The following is a 19,129-nucleotide window of genomic DNA, read 5'->3' as shown; positions in this document are numbered from 1 at the left end:
CCGTACACACGCTCACATTCCTGCCTACTAGCCCCTACTTCAGCTATAGAAGACTTCTCTGCCAGGCTCATGGTTAGAGCTCCATAAATGCTCCTTTCCGTTCCCTCGTCAGTGTAGACATTATGCATTTGATCTCACTGTGTATATTTCCATGCATATGTATGATTTCATGTCTTGCTTTTCTCACCGAACTTTTTTTTTTTAGACGGAGTCTCGCTATGTCTCCCACGCTGGAGTGCAGTGGCGTGATCTTGGCTCACTGCAGGCTTCGCTTCCCGGGTTCATGCCATTCGCCATTCTCCTGCCTCAGCCTCCCGAGTAGCTGGGACTACAGGCACCCGCCAACAAGCCCGGCTAATTTTTTTGTATTTTTAGTAGAGACAGGGTTTCACCGTGTTAGCCAGGATAGTCTCGATCTCTTGACCACGTGATCCACCTGCCTCAGCCTCCCAAAGTGCTAAGATTACAGGCGTGAGTCACCGTGCCCGGCCTTTCTCACTGAACATTTTTTAGATAAACACGTTCTATGTGTCAGGAAGGAACAGAGCTACTTAAAAATGAGCCTGTGGTGCCAGCCCCCAAACTGTTTATTACCAGTCTGAGATGAGATAAAGAGCTTGCTCCAGGTGTAAATCAACTGTTTCAATAAGTACAGCTTAGTGACGGTTTAGCTCAGTTGAAATTTTTTTTTTCCTGGCCATTCTTGTCCCATATTGGAAGCAGCACATAGATTTATATTCTGGCGCAAGCTCTTTGTGACGGATGGTGCCATGAACAATTCCTGGGCCAGCTACTTTGAAGCATTGACATTGCCTTTGCGATGGCTCATGCCTGTAATTCCAGCACTTTGGGAGTCCGAGGCAGGCGGATCACCTGAGGTCAGGCATTCGAGACCAGCCTGGCTAACATGGTGAAACCCCATTTCTACTAAAAATACAAAAAATTAGCCGGGTGTGGTGGCAGGCGCCTGTAATCCCAGTTGCTCGGGAGGCTGAGAAAAGAGAATCACTTGAATCCGGGAGGCGGGGGTTGCAGTGAGCCGAGATTGTGCCATTGCACTCCAGCTTGGGCAACAAGAGCGAAACTCGGTCTCAAAACAAACAAACAAACAAAAAAAGACATTGCCTTTGCACACAATATTTCTTTCTTTCTTTTTTTTTTTTTTTTTTTTTGAGATGGAGTTTCGCTCTTGTTGCCCAGGCTGGAGTGCAATGGCGTGATCTCAGCTCACCACAACCTCTGCCTCCCAGGTTCAAGCAATTCTCCTGCCTCAGCCTCCCGAGTAGCTGGGATTACAGGCATGCATGACCATGCCTGGCTAATTTTTGTATTTTTAGTAGCGACGGGGTTTCTCCATGTTGAGGCTGGTCGCAAACTCCTGACCTCAGGTGATCTGCCCGCCTCGGCCTCCCAAAGTGCTGGGATTACAGGCGTGAACCACCGCGCCTGGCCTGCACACAATATTTTTGATAATCATTTGGTATCATGTCTTATCAACACACTGCCATTCATTATGTGAATGATGGAAATGTTGGATATTTTGGCTGTTTCCAGGTCTTTGTTATTCACAAGGGCATTGCTATGAATGGCTGTGTGTGGGTCCGTGTGTTCACTTTGCAGTTCCCTCAGTTTTTAAGGACCACAAATCCAAGGCTAGGGAGGTGGAATGGCCTCCGCAGGGATACAAGTGGCAGAGAAAGGCCTCCCACCCAGGCCTCCTGACCACCCCCAGTCCCTTGTTCCTTCCTGCAGCCTGCACTGCCCTTCCTCCCAGACGGATTTTCCGTCCCTTTCATGATTTTCTTTGCTTGGCCGTGAGCTTTCTGCAGTGTTCCCGCATGTTGTCTTTTGGAGCTTGAGAGAAATCCTTTTGGAATGTCCTGTGCCTTCTCTCTCCGAGTTCCCGGCTTTGTTCAATTGTTCACCAGAAATTCCTGCCCTGTTGGGAGGGGCCTGGGAGGCTGTTAAAGAGTTTGCCAAAAATGGTGGTACCCGCTCAGGCACAGCACATGGCTGAGCCTCTTTGCTGCTCCTGCAGATTTCAGCTGAGAGAGGGCAGTGCGGGTGCATTTTGAGGTGCGGGTGGATTGCCACTCAGGCCTCCTTTTTATGTTTCTTAGGTAGAGCAAGCAGGACCAGTCCTGTGTAGACAGAAGAGGCAGTAAGGGATAAAGGAGGGCCCAGGAATGGGGTGAGGGATGGGGAGGGCTGAGGCTTAGGAGAGTTAGGCCCATGAGGAAAGATGTGGGGTGGAGTGAGAATGAGGAATAGCATGAGCGTCTCTCTCTGGCACACACACCTTGGTAATAAAAAAGCTGCATTTCTTTTCATTTTCTTTTTTCTTTTTTTTTTTATGAGACAGGGCCTCACTTTGTCTCCCAGGCTGGAGTGCAGTAGCATAATCTCAGCTCACTGCAGCCTCGACCTCCCAGGCTCAAGCAATCCTCCTACCTCAGCCTCCCAAGTAGATGGGACGAAAGGCACACGCCACCACGCCCGGCCAATTTTTGTATTTTCAGTAGAGACGGGATTTCGCCATGTCACCCAGACTGGTTCTGAACTCCTGAGCTCAAGCAATCCTCCCGCCTTGGCCTCCAAAAGTGCTGGGATTACAGGCTTGAGCCACCACGCCCAGCCAAAAAGCTGCATTTATTTTCTAGAATCACAGAAGTGACACCAAATTGTCTGTTTGAAAAGGACCACACCAGATTTGTTTAAATATACAAAAAAATTTAATTTCATGCAGCTATACCCAATGATACCAAAGGATGCAGAGACCATTGGACTGGGCAACTGATACCATAGATGACCTTTGAGGAAATTTCTCCCTTTGCTTACTATTTACTGGAAAGAGCATGTTCCAGGTCTACTCTGCCCTGTTTAGAACACTGGTATTGTGGGGCAGCCCAAACTCATGTTAAATACCATCCTTGCTTTTCCTAATTTACTACATATTTTGGAGACCAAGATTTACTCCTCTTTCTCTTGGAATTTGTTTAATAAATAGTAAGAAAGAAATTGGGCCAGGTGTGGTGGCTCACACCTGTAATCCCAGCACTTTGGGAGGCTGAGGCAGGTGGATCATCTGAGGTCAGGAGTTCAAGACCATCCTGGTCAACATGGCGAAACCCCATCTCTACTAAAAAATACAAAAATTAGCCAGGCGTGGTGGTGGATGCCTGTATTTACAGCTACTTGGGAGGCTGAGGCAGGAGAATCGCTTGAACCTGGGGGGCAGAGGTTGCAGTGAGCCGAGATCACACCATTGCCCTCCAGCCTGGGCAACAGAGCAAGATTCTGTCTCAAAAAAAAAAAAAAAAAAAAAAAAAAAAAAAAAAAAAAAGAAGAAGAAGAAGAAGAAAAAGAAAAAAGAAAAGAAACTGCACTTTGACCATGGAATACTACTCAGCCATGAAAAGGAATGAAATAATGGCATTCACAGCAACTTGGATGGAGTTGGAGACCATTATTCTAAGTGAAGTAACTCAGGAATGGAAAAATCAAACATCATATGTTTTCACTTATAAGTGGGAGCTGGCCGGGCATGGTGGCTCATGCCTGTAATCCCAGCACTTTGGGAGGCCGAGGCAGGCGGATCGCCTGAGGTCAGGAGTTTGAGACCAGCCTGGCCAACATCATGAAACCCCATTTCTACTAAAAATACAAAAATTAGCCAGGTGTGGTGGCAAACGCCTGTAATCCCAGCTACTGGGGAGGCTGAGACAGGAGAATCGCTTGAACCCAGGAGGCGGAGGTTGCAGTGAGCTGAGATCGCGCCATTGCACTCCAGCCTGGGCAACAAGAGTGAGACTTCATCTCAAAAAAAAAAAAAAAAAAAAAAGTGGGAGCTAAGCTGTGAGGATGCAAAGGCATAAGAATGACATAATGGACTTTGGGGATTTGGTAGGGGGAAGGATGGGAGGGGGGTGAGGGATAAAAGACTACACACTAAGTACAGTGTACACTGCTCAGGTGATGAGTGCACCAAAATCTCATAAATCACCACTAAAGAACTTATGCAGCTAAGCAAACACCACCTCTTCCCCAAAACTATTGAAATAAAAATAAATAAATAAAAAGAAGCTGTACTTTGGATGAAAAGGACACTGGCTGAGAGTTAGAACCCTGGGTTGAAATCCCAGCTGTACAATCAGCTGCAGGCGCTTGGGCAGTCACTTCCTCTCACTAAGCCTCAGTTTCCCCCTCTGCAAAATGGGACACTGAAACCTAGCCTGGCAAGCTGCGGAGGGTTGAGAGCCTGCGTTTCAGGCCTCGGCAGCATGCCTGGCACACAGCGTGAGTGCTCAATGAGTGCCGTACTTCTGCAAGTGTGAAAGACTTTCCTCGGCCACTCCCAGCTACGGGGACCCCAAGGCCACTCCTGAACACAAGGGGGACAGTACAGCAGGCTGTGGCATTGTCTGCAGCCAGCATGCTGCTTCCTGTTTACATGGACCCTGCAGATGCATGGTTTGAACTGTAGACCTGGGAGGCTTCCTGTGGCCTCTGCATGGCCATGTGGAGCAGAAGACCTTCCCTAACAGGCTTATTTTCCCTGAACTCTGGCTGAATACCTTGTGGAAGGGATTTGTGAACAGTAAGTATCTATCCTGAGAAGCAGTTTGGGCAAAGGGCTGAGATCCTGTCTCTCTGGGATACAATCCAAACCCCAACCAATGGGAAAACCTCATTTGAGCACCTACTCAGTACGAGGCTCTATAATGCCATCTACCATTCATTGAGCACCTACTGTGTGCATTTGCAGAACACCTTGCATTTGCAAGATGTTGTCCCTGTGAAGATATATTATTGTGTACCTATTCTGCATATAGTACTCCGTAATGTTAATACCGAATATTTTCTGAAAAGCCAATGTGTTCTATGCACTTTAGTCATCTTTATCATAATCATTTATACCTGACCACTCTGTGCCTCAGTTTGCTCATCTGTAAAATAAGGATAATGGTACCATCCTTAAAGAGTTGCTGTGCGGCCGGGGGCGGTGGCTCATGCTGTAATCCCAGCATTTTGGGAGGCCAAGGCGGGTGGATCACTTGAGGTCAAGAGTTCGAGACCAGCCTGGCCAACACGGTGAAATCCCATCTCTACTAAAAAATACAAAAATTAGCCAGACATGGTGGCAGGCACCAGTAATCCCAGCTACTCAGGAGGCTGAGGCAGGAGAATCACTTGATCCCAGGAAGCAGAGGTTGCAATGAGCCAAGATTGTGCCACTGCACTCCAGCCTGGGCGACAGAGCGAGACACCGTCTCAGAAAAAAAAAAAAAAAAAAACAGGCCGGGCTCAGTCACTCACACCTGTAATCCTAGCACTTTGGGAGGCTGAGGCGGGTGGATCACAAGGTCAGGAGTTTGAGACAAGCCTGGCCAACATGATGAAACCGCATCTCTACTAAAAATACAAAAATTAGCTGATGTGGTGGTGCACATCTGTAATCCCAGCTGCTCAGGAGGCTGAGGCATGAGAATCACTTGAACTCGGGAGGCGGAGGTTACAGTGAGCCAAGATCGCGCCACTGCACTCTAGCCTGGTCAGCAGAGCGAGACTCCATCTCAAAAAAAAAGAAAAAAACAAAAACCAAAACCAAGAGCTTAATTAATGTTGGCTGTCATCATTACTATTGTTAATTATTGAACATCCATTACATGAGACCCTGTAATCATCCTTAAGATAATAGTAGTTATTATTACTGGGCACCTATTGAGTGCAAGGCTTGTAATCAACATTAGTCTAATATTCAAGTCCCTATCATGAGCCAGAAGTGAGCTAGATACTGGAGACCTTAAGAGCAGCACCCTAGGCAAGGATCTTACACTCTCATTGGGAGAAAGTGCACCGTTTTGGAGGTGAGCATCTCCAGGAGAGTCAGGGACAGACCGCTCTGAGGCCTCTGAGAGCCAGGAAAATACAGCCCTGGAATGGGAAGGGTGGCTTTAGATGGCCAGACAGAGGCTTTGGGAGTCGGGACACCCTTGAACTGTCTCTTGAACTAGGCCAAATGGATTCTAACAAGCTGTGTTCCTGCGAATGTTCACCTGGGGAATGGGTCTCTGGCAAGACGAGGACCCACCAGACTAAGGCCAAAGTCTTCTCGCTGAGAAGGGAAGGGGTGCAACAGAGAAAGGAGTATGCCACATGCTCCACTGTGGGCCCAGGGAGGATCGCCCTTGTCCTCCAGAGATGGAATAGAAGGGAGGGTGAATTCAGTGGGCCAGGAGTTTGGCCCCTTCCCTCCTCCTGCCCTGGGACCACTGTGGTGATCTCATGGTGGGGATACTCAGGTTTGTCACTTTCTCTGACTGGCCACTGCCTCCAAACACCATGGAACCTGGTGGGCCTCCAGGTTCTGCATTATCTCAAGGTCAGTCCCATTCTGAAGTCTGAGCTGCTATTGGCCTTCACATTGCCAGGGTGATGAGGAGAGCTCAAGCAATAAGAAACCTGAAGCCTGAAGTTTATCACCATATAGAAATGGGCCCTGAGGCCTGAAACGGCCCCTGGTTAGCCTGGGAAGATGGCTCAGGGTACAGGAGGCCTGAGTTCTTGGGTGTAGGTACTCTCAATCCTCAGCCTGAGAGGCTCCAGGCCTGGCCTGGTTCCCAAGAGAAGACACTCAGAAACATCAGAGTCTAAGGGCCCTTAGAGATCATCAGAGCTACTGCACCCTTGTTACAGATGGGGAATCCGAGGACTGGAGTGAGAAGTGGTATATCCAAGATCTCAGGGCAGGTTAGTGGTGGGACTAGGCTAGAATCCCTGTCTCCAGGGTCCCTTAGCCAGCAGGATGGTGGGTTGCTGAATGCCCTATGTTCCAGCACCAGACTCAGTTGGGTCTCTGAAGGAGCTCAGTTGGAGTTCTTGGTGGCCCAGGGAACATTTTCCCAGATATTCCCAGCAAGAAATTCAGCATAGTGGGAAAAGGGGACCAGCTCATCTTGACCCTTCCAGCCCTCCCCTGGCACAGACAGAACCACTCTGCAGAGATTTCCCAAAAAGGGCCATCCCACTATCTGCTACTATCCCTCGTGGCCTGTTCCAATGCCTCTCACACTAGCCACCAGGAAGCTTTATTCTATGTCTAACCTAGGCCCTGATCATTAAAATCACACCTTTAAAAGAATAAACATACATCAAGAACTTAGAACAGTTCCTGCTATATGATAAGTACTCTATGAGTGCTTGTTATTTTTCTTATAATTCGTATTAATTCTACATTTCTGCTCACATGGGACTGTGCTAAAATCAACAATCCTGAAAAGAGAGGAATACGCATAGGAGTTGGGAATGGACAGCCAGTCTGTTTCTTCACATGGGGCAACCGAGGCTAAGGGAGGCCAGCAACCTCCTCAGTGATCCATTCAGGATCTAAACCAGAGATTCCAAGCCGAGACCTGTGGGTTTCACATTTAGCCTGCAAGTATTTTTGTTCAGCCCACAGAGCATCATGACATTTTTTAATTTGTTGCTGACATATAAAAATCAGGTCCCTGAGGCCGGGCGCGGTGGCTCATGCCTGTAATCCCAGCAGTTTGGGAGGCCAACGCGGGCAGATCATGAGGTCAGGAGTTCAAGACCAGCTTGGCCAACATGGTGAAACTCTCTCTCTACTAAAAATACAAAAATTAGCTGGGCGTGGTGGCGTGTCCCTATAATCCCAGCTACTGGGGAGGCTGAGGCAGGATAATCGCTTGAACACAGAAGGCGGAGGTTGCAGTGAACCGAGATTGCACCACTGCACTCCAGCCTGGGCAACAGAGCGACACTCAGTCTCAAAAAAAAAAAAAAAAATCAGTTCCCTGGATTCTCTTATAAGGCCTCAACCTGTTCGAGAGGCGGGTTGAGACTAGGCAGTCCCTCTCCACCCATCCACAGTCTATCATTCCCTGCTACTGCCCTGCCTGAAATTCTCTCATTTCACTTTTCCCTGCCTGGCCCCAGAGGCCCTTGAGTTTATAACCCTAATCTAAATGGCCATTCCCCTCCAACAAAGTCTTAGAAGAAGTATTTTGCCACAGACGATTTATTTTCCACAACTGTGGCCTGAGGGGCATGTGCCCATTTCACGGTTGGCGTCAGTGTCACCACCAGCTTGGGGGTTTGGAGACGGGCTCAGGGGCACTCCAGCCTGAGCAGATTGCTTCCCAGACCTTGGGCAGACAACCTAAGGCAAAGAGCCCATTGCTAAGCAAAGGGAGCTCAGGCAGCTTTGTACGTGGACCCCGCGGCAGCGTGATAGTGAAGTTCTGGCAATGAGACCTGCACGGATAACTCGTGTTGGTGGAGTCATCCAGGCACTGCAGGGCACTGGCACCCCTGAGGGATGGCACCATGCAGGTGCTGGTGGTGGAGTTGTTTGGGATGGTCACGCTGGTGCTGGGGCTGGAGTAACTTTGGGGCAAGGGGCGGTCCTGGTGGTCTAGGTTGAGGGAGCTGGCAGCCCTTTCCAGGTAGTTGGCTGCAAGCTTTGGCAGGCTCTGCAATGTCTTGTGGCAGCTGTTATAGGCATTGGTGGATTGGTCCAGGTAGTTGATGCCTTTGATGAGCTCGTCCAGGAACGTGGGGCTGGAGGAGTCCGAGGGACAATCCTTACAGAGCAGGCAGCAGGGGCTGCCCTGGAAAGCGGTCTTTCTGGCCACCTTGGGGTTCACCAGGTGACTTGTTTCTACGTACTTGGAGTAGCAGGGCCGGCCCATGCAGATTCTCCCTAGCAGAAGCCTAGTGGGGTTGAAGGGCTGCTCAGAGCAGCTGCTGCAGCTGCTGGACTCCAAGCCAGAGCCACTCTGGGTGGGGAGGCGCTTGAGGCTCTTGGCCTCATTCAGGAGGGTGCGTTTGGTCCAGCCTGGAATTTGGGCTGGAAAGGATGTGTTGTTGGGATGGCCCAAGCGGCCGTGAGTGTTGGAATGGCTCGCCTGGTACCCAGACATCATCCTGGCTGGGTGGACAAAGCTTCGTGGCTGAGCGGTGACAGTGTCTGGAGATTGGGTACTGGTTACCGGGGCCTGGCAGGGACAGAGTTAGTTCAGCTCAGCTGCTCTCCCTGCCGCCACCCTCCAGGCTTTCTCTCCAGGTGTTCCCTCTGCCCCCAGGGCTCCATGTCCTGCTCCTCTCGCCATCCTCCTCCCAGGCCCAGGAATTCTCAAACTGGAAAACCGACAGCCTCTTCTTCAGAATGCACCAGGGAAAGCATGAGAGATGGGGCATAAGGCCAGACCATCGTGATGACTGAGACCAAGGGGCCCGCCTAGAAGTGGGGCAGTGCCTTCTTTTTCTTTTAGCTTTAGCCCACATTTGGAAATTCCCATTCCCCCTTGAAGCAGGTACTCCAGAAGACCACAGAGGACAAGGACTGAATCTCTAATGGTGAAATTCCAAGCAGAGACACACCTGCTTTTGAGGTCATATCAAAAAGCTAACCATCAACTATGCGATGCACCCTGATACTAAAAACTGTATCTTAGCATGGATGCAATGCTATACACACTCTCACTGTGTGCCACACTCCTCACTGGGTGTCCCCTGTGGGCTAACTCCTTTAATTCCTGCCACAAATCAAGGAGGTAGTTACTGTTCTATTCCTAGCTGATGGGGAAAGTGAGACTCAGAGAGATGACGGGACTGGCCTAAGATCACACAGCTTGTAAGTGGTGGGGTCAGGATAGCATCTTGGGTGTCTCTGTTGACCCCTAACAGACAATGTCACGTCATCACAGTGAATTTGGCCTCCCCCGTAGCCTGCTAAGGATGAATTCTCACCACACCCGCTCTGCCTGCATAGATGGGGGCCTTGGTGAGAAGTAGGGGCTATAGGTAACCCTGCTAGTAAGTGGATCCTGACTTTAAGAACCCCAAATGAGGGTGAGGGCCAGGTGGTGTGATAAGCCCGCTGATGGGGCTGGATTATGAGATCAGAACTTTTCGAGGGATTTGGCCTGGGTCCTCTCTGAAAGTACAGAATCTCCTCACCAACCCCACAAGGGGAGAGGGGATGGGGGTTCCCACTCTTCCTGGCCCAAACGTGAGTACTTCTCAGAGACAAAGACCTGACCAGGCCAAAGAGATGTCCCATCCACTTAACCCCACCTCCTGACCCTGGGCCCAGCCAGAAGCAGTGCCATTCCCCATTGTCCCCATTGTCCCCTGGCCCCCCAGGACTCACTCCACCCCACCCCCCTAGCCAGAAGGAAGGCTCTGACTTCTCTCCCCTACTGCTACCAGCTTGATGCGGATTTTCCATGTCTGCCTAGTGAAAAGAGAGCAGTGTTTAAGCACATCCCACCCATCAAACAGCTGCCTACCCTCCTTCCAGCCCGGGCCCCTCAGCTGCCCTTGTCTTTTGGGTCTGATATGGGTGGAATGTCCAGACCCTTGCCTCTTTCCTGCCTGGTCCAACCCCACCCCATCTCTCCTCTGGAAAAGTAAGAGGCCAGGGTGGGCTAATCCCTGCAGGACCCTGCCCTTCCCTCTCCTACTGCCTGGTCCCCGCCTGCCACCAGGGGCCTCTCCCTTCTCACTCTGTGTTTTAGGAGGTAGATGATTTAGACCTCCTCTTGCTCTCCTCGAGGGATGCCCTCATGCTGCCACTCTGGACTGCTGACCATGTCATGGAATCATGAAATCCTAGAGCTGGGAGGGGCCTTCGAGGTCATCCTGGTCAGGCCCCTGCCTCAGGGCCAGAGCCACTTTAAGCCTGCCAGGACAGATGGGCCCTATTTTTGAAACAAGGGTGGGGTGGCTGTCTTCCAGCGTTTGCTATTGGTTTTCTCAGTTTAATTACGCCAAGAGCCAGGAAGATCTACGCTAGCTCAAATATAACTCCAGTCAGCCTCAATCTCAGGACTCTTCAGGGAGCAAATTTCAGAACTTTCAAAACCCAGTGCCTCTCATTGGGGCCTCTGGTCTATAAGAGGCATTCAGTACATATTTGTTGAACGAATGAACAAGATTCTCATTTGAGGTCTCATAATAGGTGCCAGGAAAAGACTCTCCCCATCATTTGCTTCCCTCAAATGTTGAATATATACAGTTGTAGTTTTTATTTTGAAAAATGTTGACTTACTGAAAACTTTTAAGACAATGAACTCCCATATACTCTTCATCCAAATCCCCTAATTATAACTTTTGCCATATTTATCACCCCCTCCCTTACACACATACTTATTATGTTGACAGTAAGTTGCAGACAACAGGATCTTTCACCCCGTTACTTCCATGTGTATCTCATGCTGGGAGAACAAAAACATTTTCTTTTTTTTTTTTTTGAGACGGAGTTTCACTCTTCTTGCCCAGGCTGGAGTCCAATGGCACAATCTCGGCTCACTGCAATCTCCGCCTCCTGAGTTCAAGCAATTCTCCTGCCTCAGCCTCCCAGGTAGCTGGGATTGCAGGCATGCACCACCATGCCTGGCTAATTTTTTGTATTTTTAGTAGAGACAGGGTTTCACCATGTTGGCCAGGCTGGTCTCAAACTCCCGACCTCAGGTGATCCGCCTGCCTTGGCCTCCCAAAGTGCTGGGATTACAGGAGTGAGCCACCGTGCCCAGTCTTTTTTTTTTTTTTTTTTTTTTTGAGATAGAGTCTTGCTCTGTCGCTCAGGCTGGAGTTCAGTGGTGTGATCTCGGCTCACTGAAACCTCTGCCTCCCAAGTTTAAGCGATTCTCCTGCCTCAGCATCCCCAGTAGCTGGGACTACAGGCGCAAGCCACCATGCCCAGCTAATTTTTGTATTTTTAGTAGAGACAGGGTTTCGTCATGTTGTCCAGGCTGGTCTCGAACTCTTGACCTCAGGTAATCCACCCATCTTGGCCTTTCAAAGTGCTGGGATTACAGGCGTGGCTACTGTGCCTGGCCAACAAGGACATTTTCTAGCACACCATAATGATCAAATTCAGGACACTGAACTTCACTATAGTACTATTATCAAATCTACAGCCCATATTCAAATTTCACCGATTGTCCCTCTAATGTCCTTCATGGCAATTATTTTCCTGATTCAGGATTCATTTCAGGATCAGGCATTGCATTTAGTTCTTATGACTCTTTGGGCTCCTTCGACCTGGAATCATTGCCTTTCTTTGTCTTTTATGACTTTGACATTTTTGAAGAGTACATGCCAGTTATTGTGGAGAATGTTTTCCAATTTGGGTTTATCTGATGTTTGCTAATGACCAGATCCAGGATCACAAAGTTCTTTTTTTTTTTTTTTTTTTTTTGAGACAGAGTCTTGCTCTGTCGCCCAGGCTGGAGTGCAGTGGTGCAATCTCGGCTCACTGCAACCTCCGCCTCCCGGGTTCAAGCAATTCTCCTGCCTCGGCCTCCTGAGTAGCTGAGATTACAGGTGCCTGCCACCACGCCCAGCTAATTTTTTTGTATTTTTAGTAGAGACGGGGTTTCACCATGTTGGTCAGGCTGGTCTCGAACCCCTGACCTTGTGATCCACCTGCCTCGTCCTCCCAAAGTGCTGGGATTATAGGCGTGAGCCACCGCGCCCGGCCATACAAAGTTCTTTAGTAATAGAAACTCCTGTGTGGGCCCGTCACAATCCACAGTCCACAGTCACTAGGAGTCTTTTGCCTGGGTTGGGTAGTTACAGCTGCTGAAACAGGGAGCCAGGAGGAGGGATCAGAAGGGCTGCCCGCAGCCAGCGGAAGAGGAGTGCGAGGGAGCTCGGTGGACCAGGGAAGCGGTGTCCACAGTTCCCTTGTGGGGCCTGAGCCAGGGCTTGGTTCAGCTCTGGGTAGGGGCCGGGTGGGCAGGCAAGAGGGCTGGGCCTCTCTAGGATGCTTGTCCCAAAGGTCCCAGGCATCGAGATCACTACCCATTTCTGGCCTAAGAGGCACTGGAAATAGCTCTAGGACAATTATTTCAGGAAGAATGTGCTATTCCTCCATCTTCCAAGAAAGCCAGGCTGTGTCCTAGATCAGGACAGTCCCTCTGCAGCCTCCCACCTCAGGGGAACCTCCAGCCCCACTGAAGGCCACAGAGGCCTTCAGAGCCAGAAGGGGCTGGGAGTCAAGAGTGGGAAGTGGGAGGCCCCTTTCCTGGTGGGGGAGGGGAAGTTCTGGCCTTCGATCCTGGGCTCTTAGGGCCCAGGCTGGAGTTAGGCTGGGCCGGCTGGAATCCCGCTGACTCCAAGCCCGGGGCGCATGATGGGAAGGATATGGGGAAGAGGTCTGCCCCACCTCTTTCCTAGGCTCAACCCTGGGAAGCTGATATTTGTGAGGCACATATCATGTGCCATAGAACATGATATTGTGGGTCCCAGGCCCTTCTCAGCCTCCTTCCCTCCATTTAATCCTCACAGCACCCCTAAGAGGTATTTTGTTTTCCAGATGAGGTAATCGAGGCTCAGAGAAGGCTAGAGACTTGCCCAAGCTTGCCCAGGAGGCTTGAGTGAGAACCTGGCCTTCTTAAGTGCAAAAGAGGGTAGGCTGTCCCTCCCACTCGGTGAGGACTCAGGAAGTGGCCCTGTGAACTGAGCAGCACTGGGAGGGGTCTAGTCTGGAGACCCAGGATGTTGGACAGCAACAGTCTCATCCCCCACTCGCCCCATTCTCCACTCCCCAGCCAAGCCCAGCTGCTCCCGCTTCCAGCGCTGCAGAGAAGATGCAGAGTCTCAGAAGGTCCTGGGTGGTGGGGTGCCCTGTCCTGCCATCTCCAGCCACAGTGGTACCCGCTGCCCCACCTGGCCCCTCTCCACCACCTCCAGCATTGGATCCTTGGCTTCATTGCCAAGGATAAACTGGCTGAAAAGTAGCTCTGCATCATCCGTTGCCCTCCCCCTGCACCCACCCCCAACCGGCTCTCCTCATTCTCACCTATCCCCCCTCCCACCCACCAAGGGCCACAGTCCCACCAACATCCTCTGCCCATCCTGTGCTCACCAAGAACACTAGGGGCCCTTCCCCAACCCCAAGCACAGAAGTTCCAGGGCATCTCATTCTCTGTGCTCCCCTGGGTAGGGGGAGTAGCTCCCTTCTCCAGAGACCTGAGGACCCTGACCCATTAGCGCAGGTGCTGCCCATTAAGCCTTCACCTGCCACTCAGCAGTTTCTCTCCTTCCCTGGGGCCTGAGAGGGTGGGAAGTGCCCCCTTATCCCTTCAGCCACATGGCTCTTATAAGCCCAGCTCAGCAGCCACATGTTTGTGACACCCAGGTCAGTTCAGGGGACAGCTAGAGCCAAGAGCCCTCCACCTTGCCCGAAGGGCATCTGTGTCCAGCCTCAGGCAACTGTTGGCACTGTGTCCTGAGCCTATCCCTGGCCTTGAGCCAACTTGCCTGCCAGACTGGAAAATCTCTCCTGGGCCTGGACCTGGCCCTCCCCCGGCTGCAGCCTTATACCCACCAGAGCACAATGAGTCACGCGTCCTCCTCACCTAACACCCTCAAGGATATGGGGCCCCTGCTCACCCACTGCCAAAAACAGTGCTTCCCCAAGTCCACGTGTGGCAGGCACAAGCCAGGGCAGATCTGAGCTCAGGAGCACTGGGCAGGAGTGTCTTGGCAGGAGTCCTTGCCAGCGAGAGCTTCCCGCCCGCCAAGCTACCTGAGGGCTTTGCGGGTAGAGCAGCCAATCTGGGAGGCAGCAGGGCTCCCATCTTGATGGGGCCCGGGAAAGTCCCTGTAAGGAGGGTCCAGAAGAACGGTCACAGGCAGGCTTATGTACAACCTTGCTGAGAGAACAGCACCCACGGAAGGTAGGACGGCAAGTAAGAGGCTTGTGTTGTGACCTGGGGCAAACAGGTGAACTTCTCCAAACCTCAATCTCCTATTCTGTGAAGTGGAGTTAGGGAGGGGACTTCCGGAACACTGTTGACTTGACTGGCTCGCAATCACAGCGAGTGTTCACAAAGTGCTCCCTGTGTCCCAGGCACATTTCCGAGTGCTTGATTACCTTACAAGTGGCTGCAGCCGTGTGCTGGCCCACAAGAGTCAACTGTTAAATGTTCTGAAATGTGGTGAATGGTTGTTAAAACACAGGTAGCTTGAAATCAGCCATAAGGAAAATATTTAGACAACAGGAATTGGCAGATATGACACATTAGGACTTGTTGCTGTTGTTGTTGTTTTGAGACTGAGTCTCCCAGGCTGGAGTGCAGTGGTGCGATCTCGGCTCACTTCAGCCTTTCAACCTTCCCTCCCAGGTTCAAGTGATTCTCCTCCCTCAGCCTCCCGAGTAGCTGGGATTACAGGCACGTGCCACCACACCCAGCTAACTTTTGTATTTTTGGTAGAGATGGGGTTTCACCATGTTGACCAGGCTGGTCTTGAACTCGTGACCTCAAATGATCCGCCCGCCTCGGCCTCCCAAAGTGCTGGGATTACAGGCATGAGCCACCGCGCCCAGCCCCTTTCCTTTAATGGTCAGATATAATGGCTCAAGTCTCCATCCCGCGGGCTGTGGGAAGTCCAGAGCCTTCCCTGCTATTTTTCAAGGAGCCCAGAAGGCTGTTATGGCCTTTTGTCACCCCTCACTCGGAATCTCTGCTTCTGGGTCAGTGTTCAGCCCCTCTTGCCGCCCCACCTTCTGTGACTGTCATGTTCTGTCAGCAAAGTCACAGCCCCCGCCACACCGCTCTGTGACTGCTACTCCACAGGAGACCTTTCTCCAGCTTCTCTCTTCCCCCTGCCCCTGTTGCATGGCTCCCACTGCCCCCGTAGTCCCCCCACCCTCTGGCTGCTGAGCCTGAAAAATGGATGGCTTTCAGCTGTTGACTAGAAAAGCCAATATTCCCTGCTCTTTCTTGTACCCAGCAGAGTGGCTCCGGGCAATCTTGATTCTCAGCTGGGGTGGGGGGTGGGGGGTTTCCTTGACAAAGGAGCAGACTTCCTTCTGCCAACCCCACTAAGATGTGGGAGCAACAGATGACAACTTGTTCCTTCCTGCAAATATGCTTTAGATGACAACATCCTTTCAATAACATTGTGAGGTAAATGCCATTTCCCCCAGGAGGCTGAGGTGGGAGGATCGCTTGAGCCCAGGAGGTGGAGGCTACGGTGAGCTGGGATCACGTCAGCTGGGTGACAGAGCACGACTCTGTCTCTAGCCTGGGTGACAGAGCAAGACTCTGTCTCAAAAACAAACAAACAAAAAAGAGTCATTTTCCCAAGAGAGGAATTTGGCAGTGAGGTTCTTCTTTGTACCAGTTGTACCAGCTGGGTTACCTTGGGTAAGTTATTTCTCTTTTCTGAGACTCAAATTCCTCACCTGAGATAATATCTGCTCCACCAGGTTTATCCCTAATGTAGTAGGCTCTCAATCAATACTAGCTGTTGCCACCATTATTTGACAGTTGAGAAAATTGGGTTCTAGACCCGGCTCTGTTATTAATTTGCTGAATGAGCTGGGCCTCAGTTTGCCCAACTGGAAAAGGAGGAGTTTGGGGGACCAAATAAGGGGACCAAATGGTCTCTAAAGCCTGTTCCAGTCCTATTGGTCTCAGTAATGGCGTCCTCCAGTCTCGGGACCCTTCCTGACCTCTTCAGCTGGCTGTTCATTGTACCCTTTTTATTTCTTTGTTTGCTTGTTTGTTTTGAGACCAGGTCTTGCTCTGTTGCCCAGGTTGGAGTACAGTGGCATGATCATAGCTCACTGCAGCCTCAAACTCCCAGGCTGAAGTCACCCTATCCCCCCTTAGCCTTCAGAGTAGCTGGGACTACAGGTGGACACCACCACACCTGACTAATTTTGTTTCTTTTTTATAGAGATGGGGTCTCACTATGTTGCCCAGGCTGGTCTTGAACTCCTGAACTCAAGTGATCCTCCCACCTCGGCCTCCCAAAGTGCTGGGATTACAGGCATGAGCCACTGCGCCTGGCTATTTGTATTCTTTATCACAAACCAGTAGATGTAAGTAAATCACCTTCCTAGGTTCTGTGAGCTGTTCTATTAATAGCAAATTATTAAACCTGAGGAGGGGGTTGTGGGAGTCTCCAATTTATAGCTGGTTGGTCAGAATTATGAGGGTGAGGTGGCCCCAGGACTTTCAACTGGTGTCTGAAGGGGGACAGTCTTGTGGGGCTGAGCCCCGAGCCCTTTAACTTGTGGGATCTGATGCTAAAGTCAGGTAGACAGTGTCAGAAATGAATTGAATTGTTGCATACCCAGTTGATGTCAAATAGATGAAAAAGTGGTTGGTATCAGAAAACACCTCCCAGCCTCCACTTAAAGAAGTTCTAGGCCGGGCACGGTGGCCCATGCCTGTAATCCCAGCATTTCAGGAGGCCATGGCAGGATGCGGTGGCCCATGCCTGTAATCCCAGCACTTCGGGAGGCTGAGGCTGGAGGCAGTGGCCATTGCCTATAATCCTAGCACTTTGGGAGGCCAAGGCGGGAGGATGCTTTAGACAAGCACCGCCTTTCAATAACATTGTGAGGTAAAACCATTTCCCCTGGGAGACTGAGGCAGGAGGATCGCTTGAGCCCAGGGGTTCAAAGCTGCAAGTGAGCCATGATTGCACCACGGCGCTCCAGCCTGAGCAACAGAGCGAGACCTTGTCTCCACAAAAATTTTTTTAAAAAAGCAATTCTTTTAGGCTGGGCACAGTGGCTCAGGCCTGTAATCCCAGCACTTTGGGAGGCTGTGGTGGGCAGATCACTTGAGGTCAGGAGTTTGAGACCAGCTTGGCCAACATGGCGAAACCCTCTCTCTACTAAAAATCACAAAAATTAGCGGGGTGTGGTGGTGCCCGCAAGTAATTGCAGCTACTCAGGAGGCTGAGGCATGAGAATCACTTGAACCTGGGAGGCAGAGGTTGCAATGAGCCAAGATTGCACAACTGCACTCCAGCCTGGGTGACAGAGTGAGACTCTGTCTTAAACAAACAAACAAAAAACAGTACTTTACAAAAATTAAAATTAAAATTGATGAAAGAAGACCAGCTGTGGTTGCTCACGCCTGTAATCCCAGCACTTTGGGAGGCCGAGGCAGGCGGATCGCCTGAGGTCAGGAATTCGAGACCAGCCTGGCCAATGGAGAAACCCCGTCTCTACTAAAAATACAAAATTAGCTGGGTGTGGTTGTGCGTGCCTGTAGTCACAGCTTCTTGGGAGACTGAGACAGGAGAATCACTTGAACCCGGGAGACAGGGGCTGCAGTGAGCTGAGATCGCACCACTGTACTCCAGCCTGGGTGAGAAAAAAAAAAATAATAGTAATAAAATTAATGAAAGAAGTTCCTACCCACAAAATGAAATGTGTCCCAGGAAACAAGGAGAGCATCTTGTTCAGAGTGGGAAGGCACCAGCCATGATCACTGAGAGGATGTGACAAAGCCTGCTGGTGGCTTCCCAAGAGGCATGGTTCTGTTTAAATTTTTCTGTTCACGGCCGGACGTGGTGGCTCACGCCTGTAATCCCAGCACTTTGGGAGGCCAAGGTGGGCGGATCACAAGGTCAGGAGATTGAGACCATCCTGGCTAACATGGTGAAACCTCGTCTCTACTAAAAATACAAAAAATTAGCCGGGCGTGGTGGCGGGCGCCTGTAGTCTCAGCTACTCCGGAGACTGAGGCAGGAGAATGGCGTGAACCCGGGAGGCGGAGCTTGCAGTGAGTGAGCTGAGATCGCGCCACTGCACTCCAGCCTGGGCGACAGAGCAAGACTCTTTCTCAAATAAAAAAAACAAAACAAAACAAAATAAATTTTTCTGTTCACTTGAATTTTTTCACAGTGATACACCTGAATAGAAAATGCAGGGGTAGGATGCAGCAGAAAGAGCCCTGGCTTGCGTCTGGAATCCTGGGTTCTATTGTCAGTGCTATGCCGTTGAACCACTCTATGACATTGACAAGTCCCAGCCTTTCTCTGGGCCACACTAGCCAGTCTCTACGGGCCTTTCCAGAGCTCATACTTAATTAGATAATTTTCATTGACTTCAATCCACACAAGTGTTATCTACTGGGTGTCTGTTTATTTACATATCAAATCTCCTCCCACCAGCCACTGAGGCCCTAGAGGGTAGGGGCTGTCTCCCCAGAGCCTGGTACAGGCCCTGGCACTTAGTGGGTTCATGGAAGGAGAGGACAGATGAATGATTGCCAGCCTGTGTCTCAGAACACCTCTGCCCCTGAAGGGTTTGGGGTTCCTGGACAGGAACAGGAAGCCTTGGATC

This window comes from Pan paniscus, chromosome 1, assembly GCF_029289425.2.
Source record: "Pan paniscus chromosome 1, NHGRI_mPanPan1-v2.0_pri, whole genome shotgun sequence".
In the NCBI taxonomy this organism is placed as follows: Eukaryota; Metazoa; Chordata; class Mammalia; order Primates; family Hominidae; genus Pan; species Pan paniscus.
Note: the sequence above shows the minus strand (reverse complement) of the source record.